Source organism: Hypanus sabinus, chromosome 5 (genome assembly GCF_030144855.1).
Source record: "Hypanus sabinus isolate sHypSab1 chromosome 5, sHypSab1.hap1, whole genome shotgun sequence".
NCBI classification, from domain to species: domain Eukaryota; kingdom Metazoa; phylum Chordata; class Chondrichthyes; order Myliobatiformes; family Dasyatidae; genus Hypanus; species Hypanus sabinus.
The window spans coordinates 12,026,596-12,041,169 of NC_082710.1; the positions used below are offsets into that span (position 1 = coordinate 12,026,596).

The 14,574-nt window shown below is 40.1% G+C and overlaps 1 protein-coding gene across 7 annotated transcripts in view; it reads right to left on the reverse strand.

Moving 5' to 3' along the window:
- xrcc4 (X-ray repair complementing defective repair in Chinese hamster cells 4) overlaps positions 1–14,574 on the reverse strand; it is a 388,378-nt gene that overhangs the window by 373,001 nt on the left and 803 nt on the right. The window lies entirely within an intron of this gene.

Below are 14,574 nucleotides of genomic sequence, written 5' to 3' on the forward strand. Positions count from 1 at the left end.
TGGACCCGTTTCCCACAGAAAAGAAAACACTGGGAGCCGCAAAACCCGTTTGACATTTAAAATGAAATAACACTGCATACAACGTTTTGTTTTGCCTTTATGCTATGTATAAACAAACTATAATGTGTTGCATTTATGAAATTGATGAACTCCTGCAGAGAAAACGAAATTACATTTCTGCATGCAACAAAAACATTTTGACCTCCGAAAAAAAGACGTTGGGTTGAAGGTTACTTTTAAGTAAAATACTCAATGTCTATTTGAGTCCTTCTTGTATTTATGAAAAACGCCAAACTTAAATTTGCCGCCAGCAGCAAACCAAAAATAACGTCAGCCAGCTGTCAACCTGAAAAATAAAAGGACTATTTCACTGAACAATGAAAACATATAAATATACGCAAAATAATAGGCAATTAAAATATTTATCATCCTTGTTCAGGTTGACTCACACCTGACAATGCAGTCGTATTCAGTAGGGATGGATCGATGCTTAGGGGAGTGACCGGGAAGGATAATGTGTTTTTTTCCTCTCTGAACTCACAGAAGCGTTTCCCAAATGATGTTTGCATTGCGATGATTGCAGAATGTAAATACTCCGAATTTATCAAGTCGTGACCTTGTTTGAACTCTCTCAAATTGGGGAAGTGAGACAATGTGCCTTTCTGTAAATCTCTGGCAAGCACTGTCAACTTGCGCTCGAATGCCAAAACATCCTCCAACATGTGCAGGGCTGTACGTCCTTACCCCGTTGAAGAGCTGTGTTCAGCGTGTTCAGGTGCACTGTCATGTCTACCATGAAGTGTAGCTTTTCCAGCCACTCTGGCTGTTCCAGCTCAGGAAAGGTGAGCCCTTTGCTGCCCAGGAAAGTTTTCACTTCTTCCAGACACGCGACAAAGCGTTTCAGCACCTCCCCTCTGGACAGCCAGCGATAAAAACACGTTGTAGCGGTGTGCTACACGCAGTCAGTAAACTGCAGTCAAAGATAGCTTTATTCGAACTAAACAGCCTTGCTTTTAAGCCTCCCTCAACCCGCCCCCCCATGGGCGCGGATGCTGCAAAAGACACGTACTCACAAACCCCCGTAGGCTATCTCCCTTAGCCTGAACGCTGGCTAATTGTGAGCCGGTTCGGATGTGTCAGGAAATGGGTCGCCACAACGTCTTATTTAGATTGTACAAGATCACCAGAATCTTCAAATTTAGATTTACATTTCAAAAACTAACAAACCAACATAAAATACATTTTAATTAAATACTGACCATGTAGCGGTGTGCTACACGCAGCGCTAAAATTACGACACAGAGTCGGTAACTGCAGTCGAAGGAAAAAACTTTATTCGAAATCTTCAGCCTCACTTTTAAGCCTCCCTCAACCTGCCCCCATGGCGCAGAGGCTCCAAAGCTCTGTGCTCACAAACCCCCGTAGGCTATCTAATTGTGAGTCGGTTCGGATGTGCCAGGAAAAGGGTCGCCACAACCAATTATTTCTCAAAGCAACAGGGAGCCGCAGCACAGACGTAAAAGAGCCACATGTGGCTCCGGAGCCGCGGGTTGCCGACCCCCGGCCTAGGGTGTAGTGAGGAATATGGCTCATTCTATGGGTTTGCCTGTTGCAAAAGTCCAGGAGGGGAGACGTTGGAGGTGATGTGACATGGCATCCATACTGGAATGGGGACTGGCCTTTCCCATCAGTGCTGCCCTCCAGTATTTGCTTGGTATAAATCAAGCTGGATGCATGCATGCATTCATCTGCAGACTGCTAAGAACTGCTGACAACACCCACACACCATCAATTTATAATAAATGTTACCCAGAAACATTGGGGACAAAGAATCCAGTGCAAATGAGGACATAAAAAACATTACCGTTACCAAAAAAACCCAGAAAACTAGCAAATTAACATGCTTTGTCTTCAGAAAAATCATGACTGTTTGATGTGGAGAGGAAGTCTGCCCTTGTGAGAGAAAATAGAACGAGATGGTCTCTGATTGATCACTTCAGTAAGGTGAGATTTTTTTCCCCAGAGAAGGCTGCAAGTTTTTGTAAGTTACAGTTAAAGGACACTGGAATCATCCCTTCAATATTTTTAAGGCAGTGGAATGCAAAAAGCATATCCTTGCACATAAAGACTTTGCAAAGCACCGCTTACAAGATACTATAAATACATGTAAAGAGTTCTTGTGATCGGATGAGACATTTTGAAGAGCATCAGCCAGGTAACACCATCCCTATTGTAAAGTATGGGGAGGTAGCCTCATGCTAGAGGGACACATCAGCAGCAGGGACTGGAAATTTGATCATGTTTGATAGGAAGATGAATACTGCTAAATACAGAGAGATCCTGCATTAAAAACCTGCCAGCCTCTAACATAAAGCTTAAACTGGGGAGGAAACTTGTTTTACAGCTGGGCAATGACCCAAAGCACACTAACATATCAACCATGGAGTGGCTTCAAATGAAGAAAATTGATGTTCTTGAGTTGCCTAGTCAGAGTCATGGTCTTAATCCCATTGAACATCTCAGGTAAAACTGCTGTCTACTGTGGTTCCCCAACTAATCTTGCACAGTTTAAGCAATTTTGCAAAGAGGCTTGTGCAAATCTTTCTCAATCACGCTGAGTAAAGCTAATAGAGACTTAGCCAAAAAGACTACTGGCTGTAGTAGCTCCAAGGGGTGGTTCAAATAAGTACTGAGAATAGGGAGATGAATACTTTTGAAAAGCTGACAGCTCAATTTTTGTATTTTTAGTTTTTCATGTTTTACAATTTACCCTGGTTTTGAATTCTACTGTGAAAAAGGAGCATGTGATTCACAAATAAAAATTATCAGTAAAACTGATCAAAATCCCTGGTTGTAACACTCATAAACTGTATGCGGACAAAGGTTGGGGGATAAATACTACCAAAAACGTGCAGTGCAGGCAAACAATAAAGCACAAGATTATAATGAAGTTGATTGTTAGGCCAAAAATCCATCCTATCGTACAAGAGGGTAGATCAATGGGATAGATGCACTTAAGGCACCACTGTAGCATAACAGTCAGCACGGCGGTATTACAGCTCAGAGCATTGGAAGTTCAGGGTTTAATACTGGCACTATCTACTGTATACCGAGTTCTATGTTCTCCCCTGTCTAAAGAGTTTGTACATGCTCCAGTTTCCTCTCACAGAACAAAGGCATACCAGTTAATAGGTTCATTATAAATTGTCCTGTCATTAGGCTAGTGTTAAGTAGGTGAGTTGCTGGGTGGTGCAGATTGTTGGGCCCGAACGGCCTGTTCTGCACTGTATCTCTAAATAAAATAAGATTCAAAAATGTATTACAAACCCATATTTCTAACTTATGTAAATTGTGGAAGAGAACTGATTTAGCTGCAAAACATTTATCCAAATGTTTAGGTCATCACCACTGGAAACCAAATGTAACCCTCTAAATCATTAACTTCCAATTTGATTTATAACAGGTCTATGACCAGTTAGTTCTTCAAACTTGAGATGGGTATTTGTAATACCAATAAACTGTCAATAAAAGTAATAAAAATACAACAATATTGTTAAACTACACAGTCTTAAACTAGTATACCCAACAGAAACTGATGCCTTTCCAAAACATGTTGCTACAACAACACTGCACTAGTTACAATATACTGCACAAATTTCTGGGAAAACATCATCTCACTTCCTCTTGCACAATACTTTGTGTATATTTGATGATCAAATGATTTGTGTAATTTTGTAATCAAGTAACATGCTCACAATAATCTGAAACTATTCATACTTTCTGCTTTTTATAAGCTACCACCAAACACACATAAAAGATTAAAGTACATAGCCATGCTCACCCCAAAACTGAAGGCTGATTGTCATTAATATTACCTTTACTCATTTTCATTCAGTACTTAGAGATATGATTAGGCTCATCTGGATTCTCAGTTAACCACATGTGGATGATGGCTAATACATTGGCCTGCAATGCTTTATAAAACAATAGAGGTTCTGTTTTAAAGTTTACAGATTCATTTTGGCATGTAGACAATTGGACCCATTATGAGCAATCTTATTCTTAACAACAGATACATAAAATCACTTGTACTGATTCTTGAAACTATAAAGGTTATATATCAAATAGATAAAATGATGCAATTTCCTAGTTGAAGGTGAATTTGTTTTTAATAGCTCATCAGCAACAAAATTGAAATGAACTTTGGGCATGTCTGAACAGAATAAATATACTATGGCACAAGAGGCTGTTAGATCCATTGTTGCCACCTCTTTTGTACAATCGTATCATTTAAGAAGCACTTGGAAAGGTATATGGAGAGATGGGGCTTAGAGGGATATGGGTCAAACACAGAAAATTGAGAATAGCTGGCATAGACTCTTTGGGCCGAAGGGCCTGTATCTGTGCGGTATTTCTCTATGACTCTATCAATGTTGCCATTTCTTCATCTTCTGTCACCCTTTCAAAAATGCAGTTCCAATTACCACAGTGTCTTCATTAAAAAAGTAACATTATGTCGCTTAGGGTTCCTTTGCTATTCATCTTATGTGTTCTGTGTTTATTGACCTGACACACAGAAACAGTGTTCCCTTATTTCTCTCTGATTTAAGGAAAACAACATAAGCTTCTTCAGTCAATACATATAAATTCATTTCCAAATTCCTGCTAAAAGATCATATTTTCCACATCCTTTCTAATGTCTTGATGCTACCAAGCTAACAGGTCCTAACAAGCTGAATCCCTGTTGGGTACAGAACTACATTGCAGTGGACAGGAAGGCTCTACCACAGGTAGTCAAAACTGTCCAACACATCACCGGCACCAGAATATCTGCCATCTAGGACATATAGTATATAGAGTAAGGTGTCAGAAAAGGGCTAGTAACATCATGAAGGATCCCACACACCCTGCTCATGGACTGTTTATCCCCTCCCATTAGGGAGGAGACTACATCGTATCCATGCCAGGACCACCAGACTCAAAATCGGTTACTTTCCCCAAGCAGCAAGGCTGAAAAGCACTTCCACCCATTAACTACAGCAGTGTTTTATTATTTCCTATCAGTCGCCTTATGTACAGCTTAGCATCACTTTCACAATCAATCGTTGTATATAAGCTATCTTATGTATTTATATTTATTGTGTGTTTTATTATTATTATTATTATTATGTTATCTTTTGTGTTTTTTTGTGTTGCATCGGATTCGGAGTAAGAAGTATTTCATTCTCCTTACACTTTGTATAGAGCAGAGGTCGGCAACCTGCGGCTCCAGAGCCACATGCGGCTCTTTGATCTCTGTGATGCGGCTCCCCGTGGTTTGTTAGCTTTTGAAATGTAATTCGAAATTTGAAGATTATGGTGATCTTGTACAATATGAAAACTTTGCGGAGACACCGTTTCCTGGCACATCCGAACCGGCTCACAATTAGCTACCGTTCCGACTAAGGGAGATAGCCTACGGGGGTTTGTGAGTACGTGTCTTTTGGAGCATCCGCGCCCACGGGGACGGGTTGAGGGAGGCTTTAAAGCAAGGCTGTTTAGTTCGAATAAAGTTACCTTTGACTGCAGTCTTTATTTTAGCGCTGCGTGTAGCACACCGCTACAACGTGTTTTTTATCGCTATTAATATACATCACAACTGCCAATGCGCGCCAGTGCGCGCTTTCTTTTAATTCTTCGATCCAAGGTAGGCTACCTACGGAGTAACCTTCAACCCAACGTCTTTTTTTCGGAGTTCAAAATGTTTTTGTTGCATGCAGAAATGTAATTTCGTTTTCTCTGCAGGAGTTCATCAATTTCATAAATGCAACACATTATAGTTTGTTTATACATAGCATAAAGGCAAAAAAAACCCGTTGTATGCAGTGTTATTTCATTTTGTGGCTCCCAGTGTTTTCTTTTCTGTGGGAAATGGGTCCATATTGGCTCTTTCAGTGGTAAACGTTGCCGACCCCTGGTATAGAGGAAAGGATATTAAACCATGTGAAATCTAAATTTCAAAAAGCTTTGGCATAACTCCCATGTTTTTTTATTATGTGCCTTTGTTAACAAACCCTAAATATTCACGTGCCTTTAAAAAATGCCAACCTACCCGATGATCTTCAAAAATTTGTGCATATACAATATCCCTAGATCTTTGCCTGCATCATTTATTCCTAATTTCTTACAGAAGACGGTATTTTGCACCGATAGCATTTCCTACTTCATCTGAAGATTTTCTATTGATCACCTCAAAAAACCATCTAATTAATGTGGGATTATCGATCGCACAGTTTCTCACAATCATCATGAATAGGTGCTGTGTTGAATAACATGGGCAATCATGATCTTTGACCATGATTATTCTTGGCAATTTTTTCTGCAGAAGTGGTTTTCCATTGCCTTCTTCTGGCCAGTATCTTTACAAGACGGGTGACCCAACTGTTATTAATACTCTTCAGAGATTGTCTGCCTGGAGTCAGTGGTCACATAACCAGGGCTTGCGATATGTAGCAGCTGCTCATATGACCACCCATCACCTGCTCCCATAGCTTCACGTGACCCTGATCGGGGAGGGGGGTGTTAAGCAGGTGCTACCCAAGGTGATCTGCAGGCTAGTGGAGAGAAGGAGTGCCTTACACCCCCTTTGATGGGGTGGAGACATATCTCCACCCCATCATCCTAATAGTTACTTGAAATGAGAGATCTTCACGGTCTCAAATACTTTCTTATTGCAATTGTTTGTGGCAAGTAAAGGCAACCAATTTAGAAAGTTAAATTTGAATTGAAAATTTCGAACTCAAGCAAACACAGTTAACACAATTTTAAGACAAGCAAACACAGTTTAATCAATATATGTCAAGTCTTAGAATTGTGATCATATTGTGCAGGTTCAGGAAAATATGGATGATTTCATTTGTCATTAAGCCAGACAACACAAGTACAGCATAGCACATTACAGCGCAGTACAGGCTCTTCAGCCCACGATGTGCTGACCTTCTGGCCTCCTCTAAGATCAATCTAACCCTTCTCTCCTACAGGGCCCTCCATTTTTCCATCATCTATGTGTCTATCTAAGAGCTCTTAATGTAGCTGCATCTACCACCACACCGGCAGCACATTCCACACACCCACCATTCTCTGTGTTAAAAAAAAATTACCTCTGACATCTCACTTTACTTTCCTGCAGTCATATTTAAATTATGCTCCCTTGTATAGTCATTGCCGCCCTAGAAAAATGTCTATGGCTTTCTACTCCATCTTTGCCTCACATCTCATGTGAAACACTTACAGTATTTGGTTTCAACCTATACAGAATGGGTCTTTGATGAAACATACGCAAAAATATATGTTAATCAATATATGGTAATACTTCTTTGGGTATATCAGAGAATGTGGAGGAAAAAAATGGAAAGCCAGGAAATAAGCAAGATTGGAGGGCTGTCCTGCAACCTAAAAATGTCACAGCTTTTCAATCATACTTTTTAGTTAATGTGCCGGACTCCTCCATGATAACCCCATGTACACACGTATATTATTATAATCAGAAGGAATAGCTGTGGTTATCACCAAAATTCTGGGAAACATGGTGACATATATCTTCAGTAAAGGAATCACTGTAATGGGAAAAGGACAGACATTGGATTACAACAGGGTTTCCCAATGTTGGGGTCTAAGGATTCCTTGCTTAATGGTATTGGTCCATAGCATAAAAAAGATTGGGAATTTCTGGTTTAGAGGAAGTACCATGATCCTGCTGAATGGTGGAGCAGTCTCAAGGGCCCAAATGGCCTACTACTACTCCTACTATTGGTCTTATGGTCTTTAATATGTGTTACATACCTATCGACTCCTGGTAATCCAAAGTGCAGATTAGTCAGAAAGGAGGAGGAATAGTCCAGATGGCAATGAGAGACTTGTCTATTTGTTAGGGGCACATAAATGGCAGAAGCCCAAGATGCCAATCACTACCCTCTAGCAACATCATGCAACTTCTGCTCCTCCTGTGGCCATCTGCAGGTCCCACTTTGGACTCAACAGCCACCTCAGAAATACAGTGAAGACAAGCCTTCTTCAATTCCAGAGTACTTTCCTAAGAAGACGCAGAAATGCGTGGACCTTCTGGATGGAAACTGAAATTAATCAATATTCATGGGAGGTTACCGCACAATAAGTCAAGAGCAAATCAAATGATATCATTAGCCATGAAAGGTAAAACTGCTCTACAAACAAATCCTTAATTGGCAAGTCTGATTGCTGCTTTGAAATCACTACACATTAATTCCTTCCTGTTTCAGTAACTATATAGTGTTAGTTGTATGCTACTCAGTTGAGACTACTTTCATGCCAACAGCAGCTGGCTTCTTGTGAACACGGTTAGTGTTCTCCAGGTCATTCATACTGATGGTAAGAACACTAAAGAATTAATGCTTGATCTTTGACACTTTAACTGATAGCTATATTGTGCAGTAAGATATTAGATTACTGTACTTTCATGAGAGATTACTTTGGAAACCCCTAATTGTAAAAAGATTTCAAAGCTAAATGATATTGTATGTTTTAATGAATTTTAAACCTCCTAAATAGTAGCCTTCGTTTACAATTAATAAACTTCTCAGATTTTCTATTTCTTCAGATTATTTTCATATTGGAAGGCTGTGAATAATGGAGTTCTTGAGAGATGAAGTGCCCTGGTGTTGTGGCCCAGCTGGTCACCATTGAAAACAATGATTTGGATAAAGAGGCCAGGTGAATTGAATCTAAGTTTACTAATGTTGCATAGATCAGTTATAGTGTGCTGTGAAGAGGAAAAGTTTTGGAAGATATAGAAACAGAAAATGCTAGAAACACTTGGCATTATTAAAAAAGAAAATTAACTTTTCAGGTTTACAAAAAACAGAAACTCCATCAGACTGAGGAGGATATTAACCCTCTGTGTGAAGGAAAAGGAGTACACTGTTCAAAACTCTCTTGTCTCCACAGAATACAAACCATATCAGTGCTTCAACTGTGGAAAACACTATAAACCCAGGGTTATACCATGAACCAATACTATCAACAGACAGGTCCATAGACCCCAGGTTGGGAACCACTGCTTTAAAGGATCCAGTGACCATCAGATGTAAGTGCAGAATTAGGCCATTCAGGCCATCAAGTCTACTACACCATTCAATCGTGGCTGATGGCACCAGCAAACAATTCCTTGGACGACATCTTCCAGATGGCAAATCTATCCAATTATTTCACTTTTTCTACACCTTTTTTGCTTGTTCTTTTTGTCTTGTTTGTGCTACAGAAACTGCTGAAGCTTGTGATGTACAGTTTGGAACTTGATTGAAGGATCCAGTGCTATATTGTGTTCTGAGAACTGCCTCGTGGAGAATAGGGACATGTGGGGAGGTCAAAAATGACTAAGGACACAAGCTGACTCATGGAAAAGACCAGAGATGAGGTGCAGAGTCATAAACGACTCTGTCTCGAAGTTGCGAGGAAGACTGAACCATCGAGATAAATGTGAAAGGGGTCAGAGATGACTCCCAATAGAGATGGTCAGTAGCAGGATCAGCCCATTTGGTGCATTCAACCTGGATTGGCGGTGTTTGGACTTGGGTTGACGGTCACTCTTTATGGAAGGTCTGAGTTTGTGCAGCTGCTCCCCTCATATGCAGACAAAAGGACGTTTCCCATTTTCTTTGATTATTGTACTGTGCTCTATATTGGTTTTCTCAAGTTTATCAGTGTTATCTTTCTAGTGGCTGATTGGCGGGTGGATGATCTGTTAATTTTTGTATATAAAGAGCCGGGGGTGGGGGGGGTGGTTAGGGGTTTGGTGCTACAGCTGCTGTCCTTTTCTGCGAGTGAGGGTGTCGAATATCAGAGTCGCATCATACATGCATACTTTGACAATAAAATGAACCTTTGATTTATCCCAGTCAATTCCATTCACCTTCCTTCTCCCTGTAACTTTTGATGCCCTTACTAATCAAGAACCTATCAACCTCTGCCTTAAATATACCCATTGACTTGGACTCTAGAACTGTCTGTGGCAAGGAATTCCACAGATTCATCACCTTCTGGCTAAATAGATTTCAACTCATCTCTGCTCTAAAGGGATGCCCTTCTTCTCTGATGCTGTGCCCTCTAGTCCTAGACTCTCCCACTATTTGAAACATCTTGTTAATTACAGCTGATCTAAGTAGGTACTAAAAGCTGGTCAAAGAGGGCCAAATTAGTGTTCAAACTACAAAGCAACAATGCAGTTACTGTAGGTCTGACATATTATCAGAAAATGCTGGAAACATTCTGCAAATCAAGTAGCAACCATAGGGAGATAAAATCTGAGTTAACATTACAGGTTAGTGACCTTCCTTCTGAAATCTCCAATTCTAGAAGACTGGTATATTATCTGAAAATGTTATTATCGGATAACATGATCCAAACATCAATTCTGGATCAATTATCTGTTAAACGTTTTTTAGCAGTTACATAACACTTTACAGTACTAATGACCAGGTTCAATTCTATCACAATCTGTTAGTACATTTTCCAGTGACTGCTTAGGTTTCTTCTGGGTGCTCCAGCTTCCAGATTCCAAAGATTTACAGTGCAAGTTAGGGTGAATAAGTTGTGAATATGCTATGTTGGTGCTGGAAGCACTTGTGGGCTGCCCCCAGCACATCCTCTTAAACTATGTTGGTCACTGATGCAAATGATGTATTTCACCATATGCTTTAACATACATGTGATAAATAAGACTAATCTTAATTTTTTTCAACTTTACTTCCAATATGGATTAGATATAATGTTTAAATTCATTTATTAATCACATGTACATCAAAACTTGGAGTGAAATGCGTCAGTTGCTTTAACAAACAACACCATCCGAGGATGTGCTGGGGCCAGACCACAAGTGTTGCCACACGTTGCGACACAGAATGCCCACAATGGTCAATAGAACAACTCACAGCCAATCAATGTTCCCTCTAAGGTGTGTGCCTATGCATGCGCACACCTTTTGCTACTAGCTCACAAAGGAATTTAAACTGTGTCAAAAAGGTTGTCACTCTCTACTTCGTTGGTATTTAAATACATTTCATGATAATACACAAACTCTTCTTGTTTTTAATGCGGACAGTGTCGACAACATGGAGTTTGCAAAGATTTATCTACAGATTTTAGAACTGGCTTATTTATACTGATTTTATTGATGTGCACACATGTTGCTGTTGCTGGGCACAAAATTGCACAGCACAAGATTTTTGCGCACACTGGTCATCACAAACTAGACGAAACATTGCAGCCAATGTACGACAAGCAACAACAAAGTTATATATTAAAATTCCAAAACACTGCAGAAGCCTGCAAGTGGTAATAAACACTAATTATTGACATTCACAGATTAAGTTTCATGGTTTAAAGATGGATAAAGCCTGATCACTAAAGCACACGTCAGCATCTGAGACTGGAAATCCAGAAAAATACGTACAAAATGCTGGAGGAACGGAGCAGGTCAGGCAGCATCCATGAAGAGGTTTCGATCTCCGAGTTCCTCCAGATTTCCAAACTTGTTAAACACTATAAGATTTACCATAAGAATATCTTTGTACAACAAAAAAACTGAAATACAAATATATGGCATCAACAGAGAATATGGTAGTGTAGGGTAATGTAATGGGTGACAGATGACACGTATTGTTCATAATAGGGACAGTGCTACATATTTCACAAACACTTTAAGAGATGGAGTCTGAAGTAATGACATCACTGTAAGGTGATTGCTTTTGGTTTGTTCGCAATGGAAGTAAAGGGCTACAGCTTTAGTTAAGCACATAAAACGACTCTCGCATGTATTATTCACAAAATCCTACAGTACATAGAACATAGAACAGTACAGCACAGGAACAGGACCTTTGACCCACAATGCCACACCAAACAAGCTACACGATGTCCGTATCACTCCATCGTCCTCATATCCATGTGTCTATCCTAAAAGTCCCTTAAAAGCCTCTAATGTATTTGCCTCTACCACCATACCAGCAGCGCATTTCAGGTATCCACCACTCCCTGAGTAAAAAACTTGCTCCTCACATCCCCCTCTCATCTTCAATGCACGCCCTCTGGTATTAGACGTTTCTACCCTGGGAAAAGATACTCCCTGTCTTCTCTAGCTAAGTCTCATGATCTTAAAAACCCCTATCATATTTCCCCTCAGCCTCTGCCCCTCCAAAGAAAACACCCCATGTTTGTACAGCCTCTCATGGTAGCACATGCCCTCTAAACCAGACAGCATCCTGGTAAACTTCTTCTACACCCTCTCCAAAGCCTCAACATCCCTCTTATAGTGGGGCAACCAGAACCCTATGTAGTACTCCAGGTGTGGCCTAACCAGAGCTCTGTAAAGTTGCAACCACTTGATTTTTGAAATCAATACTTCAACTAATAAAAGCAAGCATTCCATAAGCCTTCTTAACCACCCTATCAACCTGTGTAGCCACTTTCACGGAGCTGTGAACTTGGACCCCAAGATCTCTCTGTTCAGCAACACTGTTAAAGGTCTTGCCCTTAACAGTGTACTGTCTCCTTGCATGTGCCCTACCAAGATGAAATACCTCACATTTATCTGGGTTAAACTCCATCTGCCTTTTCTCTGCCCATATCCGCAACTGATCTAGATCGCGCTGTATTCTTTGCCAGTCTTCTGCACTATCCACAACTCCAATCTCGGTATTGTCCACAAATTTACTAACCCACCCATCGACATTTTCATTTTCATTTATCTACATCACAAACAGCAGAGGTAGCAACACAGAACCCTGTAGAACACCACAAATTATAGACCTCCAGCTCAAATAAGTCCCTTTGATCACTACCCTCCACCTTCTAGGTACAAGCCAGTTCTGAATCCAAACAGACAGTAATAAGCATGATTATAATTCTTCAATTATAGTTTTCTGAAAATCTGATATGAACTGATGGACTCGAGAAATATCAATATAACAAGTTCTGCAAACACTCTCTGCTGAGTTCCTGCTAAGAAATGTCCCTTTCAATTGAAATAGTTAAATCTGGGGAAAAAAGGTTTACACTGAACTCGAAGAACATGGTAACGTTTCCACCAAATTTCTAATAATTACATGCTCTTTTCAAACGAGGAATGAATACAGCTTTCCTTTTATATGAGGACCTTTGCATCTCCTGCAGATAGCTCTGTCATTCATTAAACTGTCGCAGATTGTTGACCTCAATTCCTTTCCCATTTGAACCAATTTCCTTAGATTTTAGCAATCCATTAATTTTGAAGAACTTTTTGAATGTCACTGTGACTTTTTTCAATCTATCTGAGAAAGAATGAGGATTTTGCTCCCAGGCAGATACTCTTCTCGTTAGCTAGAAACACTCTCTTCAAAATGCTGGAGGAACTCAGCAAGTCAGGTATCATCTACGGAGAGGAAAAAACAATCGACATTTAAGGCAACTACCCGTACCCTTCATCAGGTCTCGGCCTGAAAAGTCAACTGTTTACTTGTGAGTCCTAAAAAAGGGTCTTTTGCCAAAAATGCCAACTATTTATTCCTTCCCATAGATATTAGCTGACTTGCTGAGTTTCTCCAGCATTTTATGTGTGTTACTCTGGATTTCCAGCATCAGTGCAATGTTTCATAAGATCCAGGCCTTGAAATTAGTATGATCCATTGGATAAAGAATACGTGATTTGTGGTACAACATGTACAAACAAGCTGGACGAACTCAGCAGGTCGGGCAGCCCGACCTGCTGAGTTCCTCCAGCTTGTTTGTATGTGTCGATTTGACCACAGCATCTGCAGTGTACTTTGTGTTTACAATTTGTAGTACAAGACCGTTTTATTCTCCTGAAGAGTTACTATTAATTTTGGGCAGTATAAAAATTAATACAAATTGACTAATTTCAGATAATGTCTTCTGAATACTGTAAATTTGTTTTTGTTGTAAGCAGATATTCAACTTTTCAGCAAAAATAATCTCCATGAAAAAAAAACTGACACAGCCAACAGAAACAAGAACAAAACCTGGCCAGGGATTCAGCAATATGAGCTGGAGGGAGCTGAATAAGCACAGCTTGAGAACCAAAGGCTGGATTTTTGTTAAAGTGACACGCAAAGCAGCCAGAGACATTCTCCCAGGGCGGAAAAGACTAATACCACAGGGTATAATTCTAAGGTGATTGCAGGAAGGTATAGTGGGGATGTCAAAGGTAAGTTTTTTAGAGTGATGGGTGCATAGAACGTGCTGCCGGGGGTTGTGGTAGAGGCAGATGTATAGGGGACATTTAAGAAACTCTTAGATCGGCACATGAATGATAGAAAAATGGAGGGCTATGTGGTAGGAAAGGGTTAGATTTACCTTAGAGTAGGTTAAAAGGCTGGTACATCGTGGGGCAAAGGGCTTGTACTGTGCTGTAATGTTCAATGTTCTAAAACTTGAACAATTGGGCATGTCACTTTTTTCAATATTCAAATTAGCTTTCAGAATTCAATTAGGTGTTACTAAGATGTTATTAAACTGGTAACAGACACCACCAGGTGACTTTATCACATCACGACGATCCTAGGCATGGTG